Here is a 24,479-nt window from a genome sequence, read left to right on the forward strand (position 1 = left end):
CTCTATTAACTGAGAAGGTCATATGAGTATTATCAGTGTCATTTTTCTATGCAGGAATACATGCAGTTCATCATCATTAAGTCCCTCATATTTTTCCCTTCTTCTCCAATCTCTATGCTTCACCTGAATCCTGTATTTGAAGATCAAACCTTCTGTTTAGCTCTGGCCATTCCAACAGGAACATTTGAAATTCCCTTGGCTCATTGAAAGTCCATCTTTTTCCCTGGAAGAGGACATTCAGTTTTGCTGGGTAGCTGATTCTCGGTTGCATTCTAAGCTCTTTTGGCTTCCAGTATATTATATTCTAAGCCCTATGAGCTTTTTAATGTAGTTGCTGCTAAGTCCTGTGTGATCCTGACTGCAGCTCCTTGATATTTGAATTGTGTCCTTCTGGCTGCTTGTAAAATTTTCTCTTTGACTTGGGAGTTCTGGAACTTGGCTATAATATTCCTAGGGGTTGTTTTTTTGGGATCTCTTTCTCGGGGGGATTGGTGGATTCTTTCCATTTCTATTTTGCCCTCTGCTTCTAGGATATCAGGGCAATTTTCCTGTAGTAATTCTTTGAAAATGATGTCAAGGCTCTTTTCCTGATAATGACTTTCAGGTATTCCAATAATTTTTGAATTATCTTTCCTAAATCTGTTTTCCATATCAGTTGTTTTTTTCAATGAGATGTTTCACATTTTCTTCTAATTTTTTATTCTTTTGGTTTTGAAGTATTGAATCCTGATTTCTTATAAATTCATCAATCTCCCTGAGTTCTATTCTTTGTCTGAAGGATTTGTTTTCCTCTGAGAGTTTTCTTATTTCTTTTTCCATCTGGCCAATTTTGCTTTTTTTTTTTAAAGTATGCTTCTCCTCAATAACTTTTTGAACTGTTTTATCCATTTGACCTAAGCTGTTTTTTAGCATGCTATTTTCTTCAGCATTTTTTTGGATTTCCTTGTCTAAGCTGCTGACTTCATTTTCATGTTTTTCCTGCATCTCTCTCATTTCTTTTCCCAGTTTTTCTTCTAACTCCATCATTTGATTTTCAAAGTCTTTTTTGAGATCTGTCATAGCCTGAGCCCAATTTCTGTTTTTCTGGGAGTCTTTAGATGCAGGAGCTTGTGCTTTATCATCTTCAGACTGAGTGTTTTGATCCTTCTTGGGCTCATATGCAAAATATTTCTCAATGGTGTCCTTCTTTTTTCCTCTGCTTGCTCATTTTCCCAGCCTAAGCCTGTTTTTGGGGTGCTTTCTGAGCTTTTGGGACACTCCCACAAGGATCTCAGTGTGTGAAGCTCTGTCCTCCCTCCTGGTCTGTGAATGACCATGTGTGCCCCCCTCTGCCATAGGGTTGAGGTGGGGGGGCCTGTTGTTCTACAGGGGGCCTAGACTGCAATCAGGATCTGAATGTAGTCAGAGCCACAGAGTCCTGTTCCAGGGGCAGAGCTCTGCAGTCTCTCTCTTCACTCCCCTCCCTAGGTTCAATGGGCTCATGCCCTGGGGGCTCCTGCTTACTAGCTCTGCCTGCTTCTGTTTCCTGGATCTGGGCTGTGGTGGCCACATTGCTCGCTGTGTGCCCTGAAGGCTGAGCTTCACCTACTCACTCTAGCAGAGGTCCCCTGCTGTTCCCCCAATTTGTGCTTGGTGCTCCCCAGGGCATAGATCAGGAAACTCCTCTGTTGCTGTGAGCCAAGGCTCCCAGCACCCTGGGGCTGTCTCCAGGAGGCTGAAGTTCTTTTGCTCTGGCGGGCCACCCCTCTGGCAGGTAGCACCTCCAACCCCAGGGAGCAGAGCATTTCTGCTTTTTTCCAGGTTACCTTGAGTAGGAGAATTGCCTCACTGGGTCCCTCTGGGTTCTGTCTCTCGAAAATTTAGTTAGAGTCCCAAGTTTCAAAGATTTATGAGAGAGCACCAACCCACGATCTGTTCTTGTTGCCATCTTGGCTCCCTCACTTTCTTCTTATGGACAATCTTTCTTCTCTAGGTTTTCACGGTCTTTCTAACTGTCTGATTATTCCCTCTTAGCTCCTTTTGTAAATCTTCATCCAGACCATGTCTACTTGCCATAATTGTCATTTTTATTTATGTCCAACAGTTCATAATCCTATTTGGGTTTATTTTTTTTTTGGCAAAAATACTGGAGTAGCTTGCTGTTGAGTGAATTTGCTGTTGAGTTTGGACGTCCTGTGTTGAATCCCTTTCTGGACTCCCTTATCCTTCCCCAGGTGAGTGTTGGAGGGGTGGGAGACAAGGAAGACAAATGTCTCTCTATACACCAAGGTCTCCAAGATCTCCATTTATTCACCAGAACACAGGTGCTTAAATATCCTTCCCAGTCTCTAATCCATTCCCACTCCCATGACACTTAGTAAAATAACGTTCTTGTGCTCAAGGGCACCAGGTGATGATAGTTTACAGTGCTCCCACACACAACAGTTCCTAACATATCCCCCTTCTTGTCTTTTTTTTGAAGCAAAATTATTACATAATGAATGCCACATAAGTTGTAAACAAAAGTTCAAAAATAGTATAAACAAATGTCAATTAAACAATAGCAAATATAATTTGCTTGAAATACAATTTCTTTGAAATACAATTTATCCCCAATTTACCAACAGACAAAGATTACAGTTTTTTTTTTTGCCAACAAAAAACTTTTCAAAGCAATCAAATTCAAAACCCAAACTAAAAGGAGTAACTTTTAATTCAGGTAGCATTTACTTATTTCAGATCTTCAGAATTACATACACACAGGAGTTTAGACACTAACACAAACACAGAAACAATTCTCTTGTATCACATTTACCAAGTTGAGACTGATAACCTGGCCAGTACCAGATCTCAGAATACAGAAACATTTTCCCACCTCTCCAGGCCAGTGGAGAGATATAAAATGTCCTATACATGTTTAAATACACACACACATACACACACACACACACACACACACACACATATATATATATATGTATATATATATATATATATATATATATATATATATATATATACATAATACATCAAAATATTAGCCATAAGTATAGGCTTCAATCAAAAGACAAAATCTAAATTTCCCAATCCCAGAAAAAAAACTTCTTCCCCTTTTCTCTTAACTAATTGAACCACTAAGCTTCCCAGTCAATAACCTATTGAAAAGCATAGTCATTGCCCAACCCTGCTATCCTCCCCAAACCGGGAAGAAGGCACAGTTTCTAAAGTAAGATTTTTGAGACATGGGTTTGAGTTTCAAAGTTCCAAAAGGGAAGATTTCCTTTCTCCCTCCCCCCTCCCTTTGCAGAAGGTGGGGGTGGCCGAGAATGAGAGAAAACTTCTGAAATTACTTGAGATGTTGACAGTACACTTTGGAGTTTCATTTTATGAATAGTAGCCATCACTATAACAAACTGCCCAATTGCATGTGACACCTTCGCTCTCAACACAGGAAGCGCAGCTAGTGCCAATTCACAGCCCTCTACTGCCAAGCAATGCCCCCCAAGGCGAGCCTGGCTGTAGGCTGGAAAGTGAAGCTCATTGTGGCTTCTGAGGTGAAATTCATCACTGGTGTCAGGGTCTGCGTCAGAGTCTGCATCAGCACCGAGAAGTTTCTGAAGTTGACCGTAGATTTAGGGCTTTGGATCATGTTTAATGTGCATAGCGCAATCAGGTTGACCTAGGCCAAAAAGAGAAGCAAACAGGTCCTCTGCATCCTGTTCATGATGCTGGTATGGACTGCTGCTGAGGAAGAAGCTCTGTCCCCTGCAGTGCTTCCTCTGAAGCTCTACTTAGCACTGACTCCTCAATGCTGAATACTATTTGTCTTTTCACTTTCACTTTACACCTCTTTGTTTAAATCAGCCCCCTAGAAACAAATCAATCTGTTACTTTCTCTGGAGTCCTCTGCTCTGGAATGTGCCTGGATTCTCTTGCTTGTATCTGCTGGTCCTTATTACAGACTTCACTCAGATAACTCTGCCTTCATGTCCCTTTATGGGTGCCATATGTTGAGTTCCTTTCTGACTCCCTTAACCTTCTCCAGGCAAGCATTGAAGGGGCAGCAGACAAGGAAGACAAGTTCTCCCTTTGTACACCAAGGTCTCCGTTTATCTGCCAAAATACAAATGCTTAAATATCCTTTCCAGTCTCTAATCTACCTCCACTCCTATGGCACTTAGTGAAATAAGGCTCTGGTGTCAAGGGCACCAGGTGATGATAGTTTACAATGCTCCCACACACAACAGTCCTTAACAGTTTGCCATTTCCTTCTCCAGTTCATTTTGAAGATGAGGAAACTGAGGCAACCAGGGTGAAGTGGCTTTCCTAGGATCACATAGCTCATGTCTTAAGCTAGATTTGAACTCAGGAAGATGAATTTTCTTGACTCCAGATCTTGTACTCTAAACAGAGAGCCACCAACTACCTTCATACTTCACATCACACTAATCATGGATGCCTTAAAACTCTGTGCTGTCCTTCCTTTTCTTTTACCTCTGTTTCTCATATAAGTTAAATTAGCATAACCATTAAAAACTTCTAGCTGTCTATATGCAGCTCTAACCTCTTTCTTGTATTCTAAATCCATTTTACCAACTATCTTTTGGACATCTCAAATTGAACATCCTGTAAGTATATGTAAGTACTTGAAGCTTATGGCAAGGTCAAAACAGACTCATTCTATTTTCTCTTCCCTATGACTTCCTTTTTGCCTAAATCCTCATTGTCATTCTCTCAATCCATTTCATATGTCTAAAATAGTGTCCAATAGGCTTTCACTTCTACTATTACAGTAGTCCTCATATATATACACACACACATCTCTTCATTCGTAGAGCGATCACTCTTGTAAAATCCTCCTTTTCTCTTCCCTGAACTATTGCAAAAACATCCTAATTGGTTTCTCTGCCTCAAGTCCCTCCCCAATCTATGCTCCACTTGGCTGCCAAAGTGATTTTCTTACATGGCAAATCTGACCATATACTCCCCTTCTCTGTAAACTCTAGCCACTTCCTATATTACTTTAAGGATCAAATCTAAAATCCTCTGCTTATCATTTACAGGTCTTCACAACCTGGCTCATTGCTACTTTTCTAGTTTTCTTATACTTTAGTCTTCAGCCAACTATTCTACTATTCAGTTAAACTGGCCTCAAACATGATACTTCTCTTATCCCCAGAGTATTTGCAAAGATCTTCCAAGATGCCTAGAATTCTCTTCCTCTTTTTCTTCTCTTAACTTCCCTAACATTCCTTCAAAATTCAGCTTAGATTCTGTGTTCTGCAGAAGACCTTTCCAGTTTTCTCTTCCTTCACTACTTATTCCTTCCCTCTAAGAATCCCTTTCATTTACACTGTAGATATCTTGTATGTATATAGAAAATTGCATGTGAACCACTTAAGGGCAGATTCAGTGATCTGCCTTTTTAAAAAAATCTCCTCTTTGCATATTGCTGGCACATAGTAAGTAAACTTTTTTTTTAGGGTTTTTTTTTGCGCAATGCAAATGGGTTTAAGTGGCTTGCCCAAGGTCACACAGGTAGGTAATTATTAAGTGTCTGAGGCCAGATTTGAACTCAGGGACTCCTGACTCCAGGGCTGGTGCCCTATCCACAACCCAGCCTCCGATAAATAAACTCTTAATAAATATTTGCTTGTTAACTAATTGAGGTCAAAGGACTGGGGTTCAAATACTGCCTAAGATGTGGGACAGGTGGGCAAGTCACTTAGATTTACTTTGACAGTGAGCAAGTTGTTTATTTCTCTAAGCCTTCAGGTTTTCTACTTTGCAAAATGTGAAGTAGAGAAAACTACTACCTACCTCAAAAGATTTCTTGTGAAGATCAAAGGAAATGTTTCTAAGAAATTTGGCAAAATAATGCTTGCAATATACCATAGACATGGCAATTTCTGTTATGATTTTCTTGTGCCTAATTTTTGAAGTATATTCCCTTACATCTTCTTATTAAGTTATGGTAAGGGCATACCTTGTCCTGTTAATGACAGAGAGTAAAAATAAACAGACTTGAAAATGTAAGCATTAGATAATTTCCTTTAATCATATTTCTGTACCATCATTATATTTTACCAAAATCACTGTTAGAACTCTCAAGTAGTATGTAATAATGTCAAAATAGTATTTCAATTAACAATAAATTATTTTTGTGAAAGTATCAGATTCTGATGTAGTACTTAAATTTAAAAATGCAGTAATGTGCTGACTAAATTTTAATAAATATCAGACTGATAGTTTGGTGCTCCAGAAAATGGAAGGTGTTGGAAGCTGATGCCTTTTAGTCCTGGGCTGGCTGGGAAACATCCAGTCAATCTGCATTAGCTCAAAGTATTTTCCATGAAGATCATTCCTGTCCTGGAGGACCCTTGGCAGTTCCCTGGTGGGTTCCAGGTAGATCCAGAGGCTCATGGACTCTCGGAGGTGAATCTAGTGTCCATGAGGAAGAGCTGAACAATAAGAGGAAGGACACAACCATCTGAATCGGGGGGGGGGGGGCAAAGCCAGGTAGCATCCATGGGAAGAGTGAACAAAGAATCTGCTGGTGCTGAAACAGGACATAATGGGAATACATGTGACCAAGGCAACAGTGTTATTTCTCTTTTCGTAATGACCTCCTACTGCTTTGGGAACAGGAGGGTTGCTCAGTTGATCTCCTTAATCTTCTTCCTCTATGCAGTTAAACTTCTTAATGTTGGAGCTAATTCTGCCTTATTTCCCCAGTTAGCTCTCTTCTCTGCTGCCAGGGGGGTCATGCTCAGTGATGGGATTCAAATAAATTAACACCAGGTTAATTGTTGTTAACTCAACATAAAAATAGGTATTAGTTTTGCTTAAGGGGTGTGAATTGATTGAATCTCACTACTGGTCACCCTCCTTTAAGTTATTTCCTGTCCTTAATTCCTTATCTCTGCTCCCTTCCGAATTCAGTATCTCATCCTAAGTGAGCAGCTACTTTAAGACATGGAAAGAGAAGAGATAAAAATTCTCTCCTCCCTCCCATCACCTTTTAATAATGATACAGAGGTTATATAAACTCCACAAAGTGGTCTTCTCCCTCAAATATCTCCTAGGCTTGCTAACTTATCTTATTAAAGATTATCTGAGTTGTGACCAATCTTTCGTCTACCAGTTCTAAGCTCCCTTTTCCATTCAATTAGGGAGATGTCTTTCACACTTCATTAAAGGATAACAAGATAGACTTGATCTTTTGCACTTAATTTAACATATTAACACTCTAATACCTCTGACAACTTTTTTTGTATTTTCAGTGACTATACAATTATGCTAAAGGTTAAGGAAATACCAACATCTCCTGCCCAGTCAAAGATAAAATCCCTAACAATCCGATCTCTCCAAAAATGAACTGTGCTCTTTGGTGGGTTACCTCTTAGGGGTCTCCAGAAAAAGATTGGCTATCAACTTGATATATTGTAAAAAGGATTTTTGTCAGTTTTTGTGCATGATGATTGCTAAGGTCCCTTATAATTGAAATTCTGTGAGTCTATGAAGTCACTAAGAGATCCAAATGTGGCGAGGCACAATTTATCATGGTGTGGCAGGGACAATGATTCCTCTTTTATGTTGCTAGTGTATAGACACAGCCAACACATGGTAACAGTGTGTCGTCAATATATATATATATCGACTGGCTGGCTGGCTGGGAAACCACAGAGCAGACAGAGGAGTTCAGCAGTAAGAACTGGGGGAGCCTTTGGTGTGTACAAGTGATGGGAAGACTGAGTCTAAAAGGCTGAGTTGCGAAGGGCAGCAGACACTGCAAATAGTGACTGTGACCACAAACCAAAGGACAGTCTTTATGAACTCAGCTTGGGTAGGACAGCCACGCCTGCACATTCAGATGGGGATCAGATAATTATTGCCAGGGCCGTCTTTGAATAGGAAGATTAGTGAGAAAGACTTGAACTGGACAGGTACTCACCCAAAAAAAATGAGATTCTCCAAATCCTTCCTGATTCTGCTTTTCTATGTGTCAAAAATCATAGTATACAATAATAATTCCAAAAAAGTAACCTATTCACATTATCCTATCCTTGAACATTTAAATCATTCATAATTACATATAATTTCTTCCTAATGTGGTGTTGCAGGGGGAGGTGGAGAGAACTATAGGTTCCTAGTACCATCATATCTGGCTTTTTTTTTTTTTTTTTTTTTTTTACTGATGTGATTATGCTTCGAGGGTCATTATTTGGCTCAGCACTGTATACAAAACTCTCTAATGATGAGTTGGGATATAATGGGGTTTTGCTCAATGTAAGGCATTTCTGTACCTATTCATTTACAATCAACCCTCCATTATCTGCAAGAACAGAAGGGAGAAACAGGATGAATGATCCAAAACAGTGGCTGACCCAAAATAAATGTTTATGCTACTTTGCGTGTATATGCCACAAATGTGTATCACATTTACTTTCCTAATTATATTTTACTTAACCTTTTTTAAAAGTTAGTTTACATTCTTGGAGCACACATGAATTATGATCTAGGGAAGTAGGGAAAAAGTGTGCAACATTAAGAGGAAAGTGTCTTGGAACTTTAAATGCCAGAGAATTCACAGAGCACATAATCTACATTCAAGTAAAAGTCTCAGATATAGAAACAAAGAGAGATAGAAATATAGATAAAGAGATAGATGATACACAAACATGTATTTATATATGTATGTATACATATTTATCTATATACCCATACATATCTATGGTGTGTGTGTGTGTATGAATGTCCTATTCCTAAATTCTTCCTAAGGCAACTAGATGGCTCAGTGCACAGAACAGGAAGAGTTCAAATCCAACCTCAGATACTTACTGGTTGTGTGATCCTGTATAGATCACTTAACCCTATTTTCCTCAGTTTCCTCACCTGTAAAATGATCTGGAGAAGGAAATGGCAAACGATCCAAGTATCTTTGCCAAGAGGAACCCAAGTGCAGTAAGGTCTATGGGATCATGAAGAATCAGATGTGATTGAATGACAGAACAATAAAATTCTTCCTAAAGTTCCATTATAGGCATGAATGACATCCTGGGTTCACAGGGAAGAAAAGTGCGATTAAACAGATAAGTAGCATTTGATCACTTTTTAAAGAATAACAATTTAATAATTACTCAAAATTATATAGTAATGCCAGATTTATAGAGGACTTTCCTTACATTATAGTCTCAGGAACTAGGAAATACAAATATTGTCTCATTTTATAAATGAGGAAACTAGACCTATAGAAATTAAGATCTTCACCAGAATCACATAATTGGTAAATGTCAAAGTTAAAGTTTGAATCCAAGTTTTCTTAACTTCTAATGTTCTTTCCATTACACCAGGTTTCCTTTCCAAAACAATAGATTTTGAATGATTTTTGAAGCTTTTTTTGAGTTTTAAGGATCTTTTATCATTTCAAACACAATGTCTTTGGTACCCAGGGAAGTGAATTCTCTCAGTCTGGTGACCTCTACCTGGCAGAGCTTCCTCGATTGATGAGCAAGGGCAATTGCATTCACCCACTATTGGAACTCAGTAGTTTCCCACTTTTTTTGACTTTCTTTGGACCCCTTTCAACAAAAAATGGTTGCCCTTCAGAGGAATGTAATATACCACTCTTAATATTTTAGATTTATCTGCTAAATGCTTAGAAGAACTAAAATGATAAAACCATATCATGATGGTTTCAAATTGCTACAGAAATAAGACTATAATGCTTCAAAAATACACATCCTATTATCACAGGAAAAATATGATTAAACATGTTTAGATGATTTTTACTAGCATAAGATGTCATTAAAGATTTTTTTGCAAGAATTGGTTCTTAACAGAGCACTTTACACATAGTAGGCACTTAATGAATGTTTATTGTTTGATTGAATCCAGTCATTAAATGGGGCATAGTAGCTGCACTGCTGAGTAGCGATCCTTCAATGGAATGAATCATCTTTATGGTGATTCCTCAGACTTGCTTGGCCACCACTCCAATGTACGCGTTATCTCCTCTACTTAGAATATAACTAGAGAGCTCAGGTTATCTCACTTTGATAATTATATCTCTGGTTTTTAAACCAGTGTTTGGTACATAATGCTTAATAAATGCTTTCCCCAAAATTTGTTAATTCATAATATCCATTCGTTCAATTTCTAAAATCTCCTAAGGAACAATGTTGATATTTTTTCTTTCATTCATATATTCATTCATTTCTTATCTTTGGCTGTGGAACTCCTTCTCTTCAAATGACAGTTTAGTTGCCATCTTTTGTAGGAAGTTTTCCCTAATTCCTCCAGTTGAACTGAAGTCTGCTCCTTAAATTTTCCTAAGGTACTTTGTCTAGATCTCTTTTTTGTCCCTGTCACATTCATACTAATGATCTTATTTAAGGAAATGTGATATCTGCCCTAGTACACTGTAAGGTTTTTGAGGACAAGTACTTCACTATATTGTGTATATTTTTCCAAGCGGGACAAAACACTCAGTATCCCAACTCTTTGCATTTAATTTGCTATCCTCCCATTCTTGGAATGGTTTCTTTTTTCATCTCTGCTTCCTGGCTTCCCTGCTGCTTTCAAATATTACCTAAAATCCACCTTCTTCAAGAAGCACCCAGTCCTTTTTTCGTTTGTTTTTTTGAAAGGCAATGGGGCTAAGTGACCTGCCCAAGGTCACACACCAGGTAATTTTTAAGTGTCTGAGGTCAGATTTGAACTCAGGTCCTCCTGAATCCAAGGCTGTTGCTCTATCCACTGCATCACCTAGCTGCCACGCCCCACCCCAGTCCTTCTTAATCTTCCTGCCTTCTTTCTGCCATTACTCCCAATTTAGCTTATCTATAACTTGTCTGAATATGGTTGTTTGCTTGTTATCTCTATCTTTTAGATGGTAAACTGCTTGAAAGCAGGAAATATATATGTACATATATATATTCATGTACATCTACATGTATCCACATAAATACACACACAAGTCCTGAACCATCTCCAGTTGTCCTGATTCATGTCTGGTTACTGGACCCAGATGACTGGAGGAGAAAGTGAGGCTGCTGATTCAGTACAGCACCCCCCTTCCTCACTCAAATCTAATTCATGTCATGGCATCACCTCCTTAGTGTCATGGTCTTCCTTGAAAACAAAGGGCAAACAGCAACAATAATTATACATAGATGCATGCACATGTTTACACATATGCATAAATTGATATACACAGTATATACATATACACACATATTTTGGCCATTGTTTTTCCAAAGTTTAATATAATGCTAATGATGTAATAAGGATCTAATAAATGTTTGTTGATTTGACTTGTTGACTTTATGTCAGAATGAATAAGGGGATTTCATACTTTATAAATGTATATTCTTTAAGACTATTTAATGAACTATGCAACTTTAAAAATTATCAGAAGCATTAAGAATATGATCATCCATCTTTTACAATAACACTTAAGTGAGCCAGGGTTTATCTTGCCTTAAGAAAAATTTTAATAAACTCAGCAATTTGGTTTCCAGTTCCTCCAATTTAGTTTCTAATTTGAAAGCAGAAAATTAGAAAAGAAGACAGTAGCCATGAAGGCAAACACACTGATAGCTGTGAGAAGGAAGAATGGAGAGCTTCTGAGTATGGCAGGAGACAAGAAATCTAAAAAACAGATAAAAAAATCAATGGCCTTAGACCATTTAGTAGACCCCCAGAGTAACATTTCTTAATGTCAAAGAACAATCCCTTATGTCTTAGTGATAATACTCATTCATCGATAAAAGGCTAAATTATTTTCAGTAGATTCTAAGAAGGCATAAAAATATGAGATAAATTATTAAGATAGATATTTAAGTTTTTAAAAATTTACTTGTTTTCTTCAAAGCTGAAGGTTCTTGATAGCTAACATTTTTTACTTTATTTCCAATAGAGTATCCTCCAGAGAAACTTTAGATCAGAGAATCCTAAATGCTTTGTTTCTCATCCATTTCATGGATTTTAGATTGTTAGATGCTTCTGTTAAATAATTAACACAGATTAAATTGACCTTTTAGGTGAGGCCACCATTATTATTATATAACTCATATGATTTTACTCTGATATTCATTTGCAAGAACCACTTCCATAGGGAAGCTATGGTTGACACATTCAAGTATCAACTCTAGGAAACATATGTGAAGAGGTAGGACTGCAAAAATATGGGTAAAGGGACTCCAATTATCAAAGCAAAGAATCATAGTAATTATCAAAGCAAAGAATCCCAGCAATTGACCTTAGATGTCCCCAACCTTTAATTCTATCCTCTATTAGGATAGTTATCTTAGTAGTTAACTAAACAAGTAGTCAAACTCTCCTTGACAACCTCCAGAGATAGAGAACCTGATACATCTGAAGTAGACCATTCACTCAATTTTTGGCCAACTGATGGGGGTTTTAATTACTTCTAAGGAACTTCTACCCACTGAACATTGTTCCCTCTTCTGGGTTCAAGGAAAGAAAAATGAAGTGTGTAGGTCTCATTCAAGTTTCCCTTAAAAGCTACCCCAGGTTCAAAGCATATTAGGGGTCATCAATCACTCAAATGCATAGGCTACAAGTGCTTACTTTTTTTTTCAACTAAGGCATCCAGAGGACATATTAATTAATTGAAAGCAAGAAACATTTCATTAAACACAATGAAATAAATGAGAGAAATTATATTTTAATTTTTATTTATATATAGAAATTATTTATACATATATTTATACAGATAAAAATCTATACAGATATACATATAATATCATGCAGATAATAACATATATATACAATGTGCATTTATGTGCACATGCATTCATGTACACATATACATATATATATATATAAATATATTACACATATTCTTTTCATAGGTTCCCACACTTAGTGGTCAAGACAATATGCATAGAAAATACATATGAGAAAAGTGCAATTGGGTAGGGTACTTATTTAACTATGGTAACTCATGCTTCACTGCCTGTAGAGTCAAAAAAACTGGGTTTTATACCTTTCTTTAATAATTTTTATCTCTCTGTCTTTGAGTAACCCTCCCTGGTTCATTTGAAAAATAAAGGTGTTGGACTGGATGGTCTCCAATGCTTTTTTCAACTCTTGATCCTATAACTGTGATCCAACTGGATTCTTCTTCTAACACTGTTTTGTTATTGCCTTCAAGAATTGCTCACGTCATCTAAGATGGGGAATATCAAAAAACTGAAGGTCTCTGTATTACAAACTGTCACATCCACTACTGGGCTATTCTTTCTGCTATACTCCTCTTGTTGATCTTCTAAGCTGCTGTAATCTTTTGGTATTTTTGCCTGGTACTTGTCTGTATTTCCCCCCTCTCCTCTCCTCTCCTCTCTCTTTTTTTTTTTTTTTTGTTCAGGCAATCCATCATGATCATTTAAAATAAGGAAGAGCTCCATTCAGATTCAGCCTCAATACTTACTAGCTGTGACCAGGGAAGTCACTTAACCTTTGCTTACCTCAGTTTCTTCATCTGAAAAATGGGGATGAAACTTCTCAGGTTGTTGTGAAGATGAAAGGAAATAATTATAAAGTCCTTAGCATAGTGCTTTGCACACAGTAATTACTATAAAAATGTGAGTGATGATGATGATTCCATGTACTATTTTTTCTTAGTTGTAGCTATTATGTGGTCCCTTGTCCAAAAAGTTGGCCTTTTGCTGTTTCAGCAATAGCTTCAGAGGCTATTTCAGTTTTTTTGTGAGTCAGATCTACAACTGCCCCAGTCAGTTGGCAAGTTAGCCATAGTTTTATATTAAGCTTATCTTTTGAACTCCTTTATTAATTCCTCTGTGAACCCCTCAAGTTTTTCTCTTCAGTTTGCTCCTTGGGTTGGGCTGGGAGTATTTTTTTAAACTGTTACTGTATCCAAGGTATAACTTAGGCTCATTTAAATCTCCCCTTGGGCAAGATTTAGTTAGAGTGTGGAGGGAGAAGAGGAAAAAGGGAGTGGCAATCTCCTAAATTTTTGTCTCACATTAAGGCCAACAACAAATGCACTCTTCTCACTACAATTATTATTTTTTTCCACAAAACAATCCTTCAAATATTTGATGACAGCAGCTATGTCTCCCTTAAGTCTTTATTTTTCCTAGATAAACAATTCCAGTTTCTTAAACTGATTCTCGGCATATTATAATTTTATTAAAAAATCATAGCAGGATATCTAAAATAATCTAGTTAAGCTCTTCCATTTCATTAAAATTTGGGGGGGGGCAGGCAATCAGGGTTAAGTGACTTGCACAGGGTCCCACATCTCACAAGTGTCATGTGTCTGAGGTTCAATTTGAACTCAGATCCCTCTGACTTCAGGGCTCATACTCAAGCTGCCCCAAAACTTTCCATTTTAAAAATGAGGAAACTGAATCCAAAAGAGAGTGAATATCTTAACTCGCATTCACTTATTTAGATCAACCATTCTGAGAGACAATTGAAAATTATTCTTTGAGAGTAACTATGAATAAATCCAATAAAGCTGGAAAATTTCACCCTGCCCTTTTACATTATCTTAGTCCTTTACCTCTACAAGTATCCTATTGTTTACACATCAAATTGGACAAATCCACAAAGCCCAGAGGAACAGGATCTTCACATGTAAGTGTGGAGGATGAGAGTCAAGTGCCCAGAATTTGGGCTCTTGATTGCAGTAAGCAAAGGAGGAGGTTATACAGGGTTGCTTAACTTTGATCTTAAATATCTTAATGCTTCGCCAAAGACCACATTGGGAGAATGTTTGAGGATCCACCCAAAGGGTAGAAACTGGAGCCCTACCCCTTCCAGTGAACACAGTACAGCTCAGTGAACAGTAGGGCAAAGGAATTACAGACTGGACTCCTCACTTGTTTCTACTATGAACTTTGCATAGTAATGATTTATTCATGTTTTACTCTGGATGAGACTGATTAGGAAACCAAGCACTAAAATGATCTGATCTTAAACTTTTCCCAAAGTACTGTTTCTTTTGCACTTAAATGTTTTCGTATGTAAGAGTTCCATTGAAAATGCCACTATTTACTAAGTTCCCTTTTGCCAAGAACAAAAAGCCACTTTCAATAATTTTTTTTAAAAGGTTAAAAAAACATTTCCCTGAAGTTTTCTTTCTGTTGCTCTGCTTTTCACCATATGCCAAAAGAGGGGGGAGAAGGTGTTTTTTTTGTTTGTTGTTTATTTTTTGTTTATTTTTTAATTTTTTAATTTTTGCTAGCAACTGCTTTTGGCAAGGTCATTAGCTGAACATCACAGCGGGGGTGGCAAGGAGAATTTTGCTCAAGATTGCATAATTTGGCAAACTTTCTCACTACAGTAGTCACATTTTTGCAAAGTTTCAGTGAACTTTGTAGAATTTGCTTCACCATAAAAGTTTGTTGCAGTAGAATTCTGACATATTGCATTTCCCTGGTTTGTACTGCTTGGAGGGCCTAGAGCTGCCTGGTGCCAGGTTTGTCCTTGGATTGAGGTCATGCAGGGTCTCCATGAATCTCCTGACTGAATTTGTTAGGCATCCCCCCTGCTTGGACTGAGAACTCTGGCTCTATGTGTAGGCTGAGTTGAGCATCAACAAAGAAAAAGAACTAACTCTACTGGGAACACGCCTGTCTATGGCCCCTCCATGTTTTATCATGGGGACCCATTTTCCTTTGAAGCTGTGTTTTTTGACATTTTCTTCTTGTGTTGAATGAAATCTTTTTCAATTATATTTTGTGCAGCTCTTCAGGCAGTCACAGTGACCTAGGGAAACTGACAATATCAGAATTGTATAACAAAGGGTCTCAGTTTAGTGATGAATCCTTAGTCTAAGAGAGGAGGCAAAGGAATGAGAACATGAATTGTATTTTGTATTTTCTTTTTCTTTTTCTTATTTAGGGAATGTAGGTGTTTCTGCCTAAAGGTAACCAAAAGAAATTTGCAACTGCAATGATCAACCTGTTTGATGGTATAAGTGGGAAGAGACCTTAGGGTTCATTTTGTCCAAATTCTCCATAGCTGGAGAAACTATGTGTTCATGTTGGGAAAAGCAAAACTGGAAAGAATACAGGTAGGGAGTAAAAAGACTTCAGCCACTTACTTAACCTAGAATAAATTGTATTACCTCTCTGGACCTCAGTTTCCAAATCTATAAAAAAAAAGATTATTTTTTGTGCTCCCTTTCTAAAAATCTGTTAATCTAAGGTTTACTTCTTCCAATGAATGACATCCCTCTTGTTTGGATCATCAGAACCATGCATCAAAAGACCTGAATGGAATTTGAAAGGAATCTCTTACTCTACCCAAGATAAGACTGACAATTAATCTGCCTTTAAGTTGACAATATTGACTTATCTTCAGTATGATATAGATTCTAAGTCTTTCTTTCAGGCTACTTAGCTAGACTGAAGATCCTGTATAGGTATAGAAAAAGTGTAACATAGAGTATGAGATTTGCAGTCAGCTTGCATTGTCATATCATCTCCAACACTGATTAACTGTTTGATTATGGCCAAGTCACTTAACCCATATGAACTTCCATTTCGTCTGCCACCTAGCTGCTTTATCCAAATGTTAGATAGACAAAATTGTACAAATATGAATGGAGAAACAGAAAAAAATTGTATTTCTGAAGATAGATTATTTGTTAAAGTCCTGCCTCTGATACTGCCTAAGAGACTTTGGACCCAGGATAATAGTTAATAAGTAACTGAAGCTAGATTTGAACTCATGAAGATGAGTTTTCCTGATTCCAAGCCCAGTGCTCTATTCACTCTGCCACCTAGCTCCTCCATTCAAACATTAGATAGACAAAATTGTATAAATATGAGTGGAAAAATAGAAAAAGTTGTATAGTGTTTGTTAAAGTCCTGCCTTTGATACGCCTAAGAAACCTTGGGTAAGTCCTTGACTCTCTGCAGGCTTCAGTTTACTTAATCTATAAGATGATAAGGGTATGTGCTTGTTTGCATGCATTTAGTTGCTTGTTGTCTCCTCCTTTAGACTGTGAATTTCTTGAGGACAAGGACTTGCCCAGGATCATACAACTTGTGTCTGATACCAGATTTGAACCCAGGAGGATGGGTCTTTATGACTTCAATTCAGGTATTCTATATACTGTGCCAGCTACTTGCCTAGCTTAGAGTTGGCACTTAATAAATGCTTATTGATTGACCAGTTTGTATCTGCAACACCTCCTACTTCCTATTTTATTTCACCTTACTTACCTTCACACACACACTTTTTTTTTTTTTTTTGGCAAGGCAATGGGGTTAAGTGACTTGCCCAAATTCATACACTCTGAGGTCAGATTTGAACTCAGGTCCTCCTGACTCCAGGGTTAGTGCTCTATCCACTGCATGATCTGGCTGCCCCCCCTCTTCACATACTCGTTTAGTCAAAACCAACTCCTAAGCTGTTCCCTTATTTCATCTTATACTCTCCAATCTCCATGTAGTTTATGTCTGGAATATGTTTCTTTTTCATTTCATCATTAAATCCTTTTCTTCCTTCATCCCATTCACTGAAAATTGTTTCTCCCACATTAAAACCAAACCAAACAAAAAACCCAAATAGATCTGTTCTTTGTGTTTGCGAATTCTAATTTATGTCATACATGTTCATGTACAACATATTAATTTCCTTAGCTTAAATGCTGAAGGGATAATTGTTAATATATTATCTTATCTAGATTTTATGAAAATCGTGTGTGTGTGTGTGTGTGTGTGAACCTCTGAGATTGTATCATCTAACTTCTTCACTTTATGAAGGAAGACATTGTATTCGAGAGAGGCTCAGTGACTTATCCAAAGTCATACAACTCATAAGCTTAGAGCCAGTATTCTAACCTACTTCTTCTGAGTCTACTTCTATTTTCTTTTCACTTCCCCAGGATACTAAAAGAATACCACCAGTTTCTGCCTGATCCTGGTAAACTTCTTGTTACCAGGGCTTATATTACTTTTCACACTTATGTCCTCAGCATCAGATAAAATGCTTTTCACATTGTAGCTATTTAGTAATAATAATAATAATAATAATGATAATAATAATAATAATAATGATAGTCATCCTTCATTATCGAAGAGGACTACTCCATCAAGTATTTTGCACAATTGTCTTTATTATAGTGTGTGAGGCATACATCTCACTTGTCTTTTACAGAACTATTTCGCCCCGTGATCTGATCTAATAGAAAGCAGGACTATTGGTGATGATCTGCATGATGTGAGAGTTTCTTGGTCTTGGAACTGGTTATTCCTCCTCCCATATCAGTGAAGCACCTCAGCAAACCATCCATGTGGGGTAAGCACAAGCATGTAGTTCCTGGTGATAGTTCTCTAATAGATGTGCAATTGAAATAAGCCTAGGTATAGCTGAAGTTCTAGACTTGTCTGACCTATTGACCTATTTTTTAAGTAACCTTCCTGATTTAAGTAATCTGCCTGATAGGCAGATCAGAGAGTAAAGCAGGGTTCCAATTTTGCAAATAATTATAACAGGAGATGAAGTACGCTGGAAAGTCCCTACTGTTTTGTTCAAAGTCCTCAAACTGGGCAAGGAATTCATATCAGATTATGCATGTCTCCCCCCAGCTATGTAGGGGTAGTTGATCAAGCCTATTCTTGTGCAATCATCCTTGGAATTTCTTTAGCCCTCCATCATCAACCCTTCCATATGTCAGTTATTCCTATATATAAACCATAAGACTCTTGAGTTTGACTACTTAGGCCTACCCCTAGTGAGACACAGTTAAAAACTTCCTTTTTCACTCATTTAGTGGAAATTAGTTCTTGCTGTTAGTTACTTGGTGAGGGATTAATTCCAAGATAGGGTTCAGAACTAATGTCATCAGCAGAGCATTTTGGAAGAAGTTAAAAAAAAGAAATCAAGAAACTGAAATGAACATGAGGATCATGTTTCTATTGTTACATTCATTCATTCATTCATTTAATATTTACTAATATCATCTTAATTGTCATTCTAAGGCCAGGGTGATGATATTTGTCCTTTGTTCTTGAAGAAGACCATGACACCAGGGAGGTAATGCCATGATAAGCAAATGAGTTAGATTTGATGGGGGGGGGTTATGCTGTCACCAGCTTCACTTTCTCCTGTAAAGTCATCTGGGTCTAAGGGCCAGAGAGTGATCAGGACAGCGGAGATGATCCTGGATGTAGTGGGAGACCTTTGCCTTCTAAAAGTCAAGTCTTTCTTAGGTCATAGTTTGAGTGAGTCAAAGCCCATTCAGTGATTAAGATTAGGTAAGAGAGAGAGATGAGGAGAAGAGGCCAAAATAGCCACCTCCCCGAAATAAAATCAAGCTTGGAGGGTAAGATCTTCAGGGTTTCTCAGTGATCAAGAATAGCCTGTTTTTCAAAGTTCAAAATTAAAAAAAAAACCCAAATTCTTCAACAATCTGTGAAGAAAAGACACTCAGAGTTTTTGGCCAAAACAAAAGCAATTGCTACTTAATACATTCACTATGAATCAATCAGGGTATTAGCCTGGTAAGATTTCTTGGGTTTTATAGGCCCCCAAATCACTCTGGTTCTCCTTGATGGACCAACAATGGGTCAGGCCAGGGCAGACCAGGGCTGAGTGCCTTAGATCTGGCAGAATATGGTTAAAATCAGGATGGAGAAGTGCAAATAATGATGACAGATCTCTGCAGGAGAAGGTCATATATGGAGGTTTGGGCAGAAGGAAGAATTATAACACATTTATGTAATGTTTTTAGATTTACAAAGAGATTTCCTCACAACTCTATGAAGTAGGAAGGATGAGTATAATTGTGACCATTTTAGAAATGTGGAACTTGAGGTTTATGTGCAGAGTTACACAACTCATTCTAGAGCAAAGATCTGAATCCAGGTCTTTTGACTCAAAAGTCAAGGTATCCTCCATTGTACCACACTGCCTTTGAAATAGAAAACCTGGCAACAAAAGAATCTGAGGTTCAAAAGAGAGTCTTAGTATCTAGGGAGCAGACTGTAAGTAAGAAGTCTGGGTAAAATCTCTTTAAAAAAGGAATGATGCTTGATATTTAAATTTTTGAGAAAAGGGGAGAATGTTTACTGTGGGTTCTGAGGGTAAAGCCTAGGTGTAAGATCAAATTAGATAAAGAATACAGGAAAGATAGATGCACCTTCTTATATGCTTCCTACCCAAAGGCAGAACTGATCTCAAGGTATGGATTGAATTGATCCCTAAGAATGGATTCACTTGTGGGAAAACATGGGAGCAGAGAACCAGGTAGTTCTTCCATACACTCCTTTTTACTAGGGTAATTTCCTTATCCTCCTTTTCCACTGATCAACATTTATTCCATTTCTACTGAGAAAACTTTGTGTTTAGATTGAACTAATGGCTCATCAGTTTTCATTTTTACTGGATACTATTGAGCTTCAGCAAATGCAAAACCACTGATGAGACCCCCTTTTCAGTGACCAGAAGAAATGAGAAGGGTTTTTAGTGGTCATCAAAGTCAATCTTGTAATTGAGGAATTGAACCCCAGCAAGAGAGAAAATTCCCTGCTTCAGGTAACACCTGTGGTATATGGCCAAGCAAGGATGCGAACCTAGCTCCTCTGGCTCCAAAATTAATATTAGTTCCTATATGGTGCAGCTGCCTCTTATTCTTCCACATGGATCAATGTGGCAGGACAGGTAAGGGGGTTGATTAACTTAGTTGTTGAGGAGTTTAGAGTTAGTTTTATTCTAAACTAGATGTATTTAACCTTGGAAAATTCCCTTAACCTCTCTAGGTCTTGTTTTCTTCATCTGTAAAGTCAAGAGGTTGGATCAGATCATGTTCCAGTTCTTAATTTCCATGACTAGGATTGTAATTGAAATTATACTCCATTACTGAATCATAACTATAGTATAGAGGCATTGCATCTGCAGCATTATATTCACTGTCTTTACCAATTAGAGGGGTTCAATATCTTCTTCACAATCATTTGTAGGGCTGCTTATACTTAGAATATGGGACTGGTTCTACTGTATAGGCAAAGCTTCTGTTGGACTCACCATGACCAATGATCAGAGATAACTAGTCCAGGACATGTGGAATTTGTCCCAGTTTATTCGAATTTTTGAGGTCATGCTTCATTAGGGGTAGCATGCTGCTTCTTCCTCAGAGGAGTGCTCTTTTCTCTTGTTTTTTTCCTTCTCGTGGAACTGTATTATATCTCCTTGTTGATCTTTGAGGTACCCCACCAGCCTATGCTGTGTAATTATCTCTTGGACCATCTCTCTCTAGCTTTCAAATTTTTGGTGCCCTTCTTTTCAAGACCAAACTCTTCAGGAGATATGAATGATGCTTGAACCATCCCACCAGTAAAACTACACCAGTGGATACTGACCTCATTCTCCCCATTCCTTCACCCTCCACCCCCAATTTTGACCCCAGGTAAAAGTATTTCTAATCCTGGTTTTATAATTTGAGTTGTGGCAGACGTAGCAGCAAGTATAATCTCTTAGTGAATGAAATTCCCTTTGAACCAGATTCAGGAATGCAATGACTGGTGATAAATACAGATATCTCATCAGAATTCTTCACCCTCTTAGGGTCAATTTTGCCTTTGAGACAGCATGGAATGAACAGGGGAATTTTTTAAAAATAATTTTCAATAATAGCAAAAAAAGGTGTGGACAAGAAAATATGCTTTGTTATTACTTTCTGATAATTTGTAGACTATTTTTAGCCTTGGATCTTTGTATGACAGCACCTTGAGTCTTGATATGGCAAGTAACCGTTCACTTTGGTGAAATCATGCCTGTTCACGCAGAGCCACCGAGCATCTCTATGTCATATAATGGTAATATTAATAAGGATAACTGTTAGCATTGATATGATACTTTATGTTCACAAAGGATTATAATCATTTCCCATTTGTCTATTTTTCTGGGTTTTGCCTTTTCCAGAAACTCAACATTCTGTAATATGAAAGCAACTTGCAACCTCATACTTCTCTGCATTCCCTGCCCTTGGTTTCTTCTTTCCTCCTGGTTGGAGAGGTAGATATTTGGGAGCTGCTCCATGACCTTTCTCCACTTAAGAATGACATCCAGTGAATTCTCCTCATGATTTCCCACCTGGTTACTTAGTTCCTAGATTTTTCATGTCCAGAAACTCATCATTCTGCAAGATGAATTCAACTCAGTAACTCAGACATCCTCAGATCATTTCCCACCATGACTGCAAAGGTTATCCCACAAGCAACCTTTCTCTCCCTACTTTTTTAGCTTTTTAAAAAATGTATTGTATCCCCTATTAGATTGCGAGCTCTTTAATGACAGGAACTGTCACAAGAGAGTTTTCCTTTGATCTCATTTCCTTTAATTAAAAGATAAATCTTCTGTGGAATTTGTCTGATAAAATGAGGACCTTTTGAGTATACAGTATTCTTTATTTCCTCAGAGCTTAGTATGACAAATAGTAGGCTATTAATAAATGTTTATTGACTCAGATAAGCTGGCCAGGTCCCCTAAGAGTATAGCTTTAGAAAGAAACAGAATCTAGGCTTCTACTTGAGAAGAGAATAGGGCATCGGTGTGTGTGGGTAGGAAGCAGCTGTGGTTTCTTCTTCTCACTGTCAAACATATAACTCTATCCAATTGTAATCTAAAATATTGGTAGTCCAAGGTTCATTCTTCTGATTAGATTCTGAAGTCATGCTAAGCCTTCAATGAGGTGGTGAGCTAAACCCAATTCAGGTTGGTTTCTTCGAAGTTTAGGTCTCATACTGAGATGCAGTTAGATATTCAGAGTTCATTCAGTAGTTAAGAAAAAAAAGGTTTACTTAGTAAAAGTTTAGAAAGGATGTTCAACAAGCATCTGGCATCAACTTGCCATTTCCTTTTTTCCACATTGAGGAACCTGGTTCCATGGAAACTTCTACACCATTGGGTGATCAGAAAGCTATCAATAAAGTCATAGACTACCAAAAAACTATGTCAGAAGAGACTTGGCTTGAACCCTTTGAGGTATTTGCTTCTTACCTGCATCTGTGCTCAGAACTAGGGACATGAAGATGTTCCAGAGAGTTAGGGTTTGGTTCAATGTAAGGGAAAACATAGATGTAAATTATGTTAGAGCTATTGTTCATAAGTAGAACAGGTTGCTCTGGGCATGCTCTTCCAAGCAAAGGCTGTGTGATCACTTGCCAGGAATGTTGTCAAAGGGATGCTGATTTTGGAACTCTCTTCCCGCTCTGAAATTCTGTTGTTGTATGATTTAGTGATTAGTTTTTCCACTGAGGACAGACTATGGATGGACCTGAGTGTGAAGGTGGAGACAAAGATACATCTAGGAGGAGGGTGAAGAGATGACTCTTCCAAAAGCCCACTGGAATGGGAAAAGAATTAATGAGTTAATCATTTATTTTGAGGAGGTGATCCTCATTAATTAATATGAATTTTCCACTGATATAGTGAACCCAATCATTTCCTTTGACATCTATGGTCTATTTAAAAGGATTTTCTGCAGTTATACTCTTAGGGGGCCTGGCAAGCTTGTCTATTGAGAGAGAGAGATCATATATATCAGAGTCTGAGTCAATAAACCACACAGGAAGTTATGAAATGCAAACTCCCAGTGGTAAAATGTTGAAGTCTATTCCAAAAGACCAGAATTTTCTTCTGCCCTTTAATGATCATTTGTTGAATTCCTTTACTGAATCACATTCAACATAGACACAAGAGAGTTTTCCTTTGTCCTCATTTCCTTTAATTAAAAGATAAATCTTCTGTGGAATTTGTCTGATAAAATAAGGACCTTTTGATATGGAATACTATATAATATACTTATAATATAATATATTTACAAAAATTGCTGTAGATGCTTGTCTTGAGCCATTTTGAGATAAGAAATTCATATTAATTTTTTCTCTCCATCTTACTGATCTTACTGAAAAGTTCTTCTAATTTAAAAAAGAACTCTAGGATGGGGGTGGGGGAGAGATGATATAGGTGGCAAGGAGGATAAAGCACTGGGCCTGAATTCAGAAAGACCTGGGTTCAAATTCAACTTCACTTATTAGTTGCATGAACCTAGAAAAGTCACTTAACTTCTGCCTCAATTTCCTTATCTGTAAAATGAAGACAATAACATCACTGACCATGAATACCTCTTCTTTTCTCCTTTGTCATTAGAAAGACAAAACAAAGTCTTGAATGAGCAGTATCAGACAAAGACATTCTTGTTGGGAAGGGCACCCCTACTCCAATGGTTTTGTGATCTCTTTACATGGGTGTTGCTTCCAGGGATGTAGAACACAGTTCTTCCCTGTCTGACCATCCTGTGCAATACTTGTCTGTGGGCATATACATTTAAACTTCCATATATAATACTTAACTCACCATCTTGGAAAGTAGGGGAAAGGAGGGAAGTGGCATCCATTTTCTCTCACTGTAAAGATAGATGATGGTCATCGGTTGAACAGGAGGAGAAGACATCAATTCCTTTTTCTGTGAGAAGACATACCTGATGACTTAAG

The sequence above is a fragment of the Macrotis lagotis genome, chromosome 1 (assembly GCF_037893015.1).
Source record: "Macrotis lagotis isolate mMagLag1 chromosome 1, bilby.v1.9.chrom.fasta, whole genome shotgun sequence".
Classification (NCBI taxonomy): Eukaryota; Metazoa; Chordata; class Mammalia; order Peramelemorphia; family Peramelidae; genus Macrotis; species Macrotis lagotis.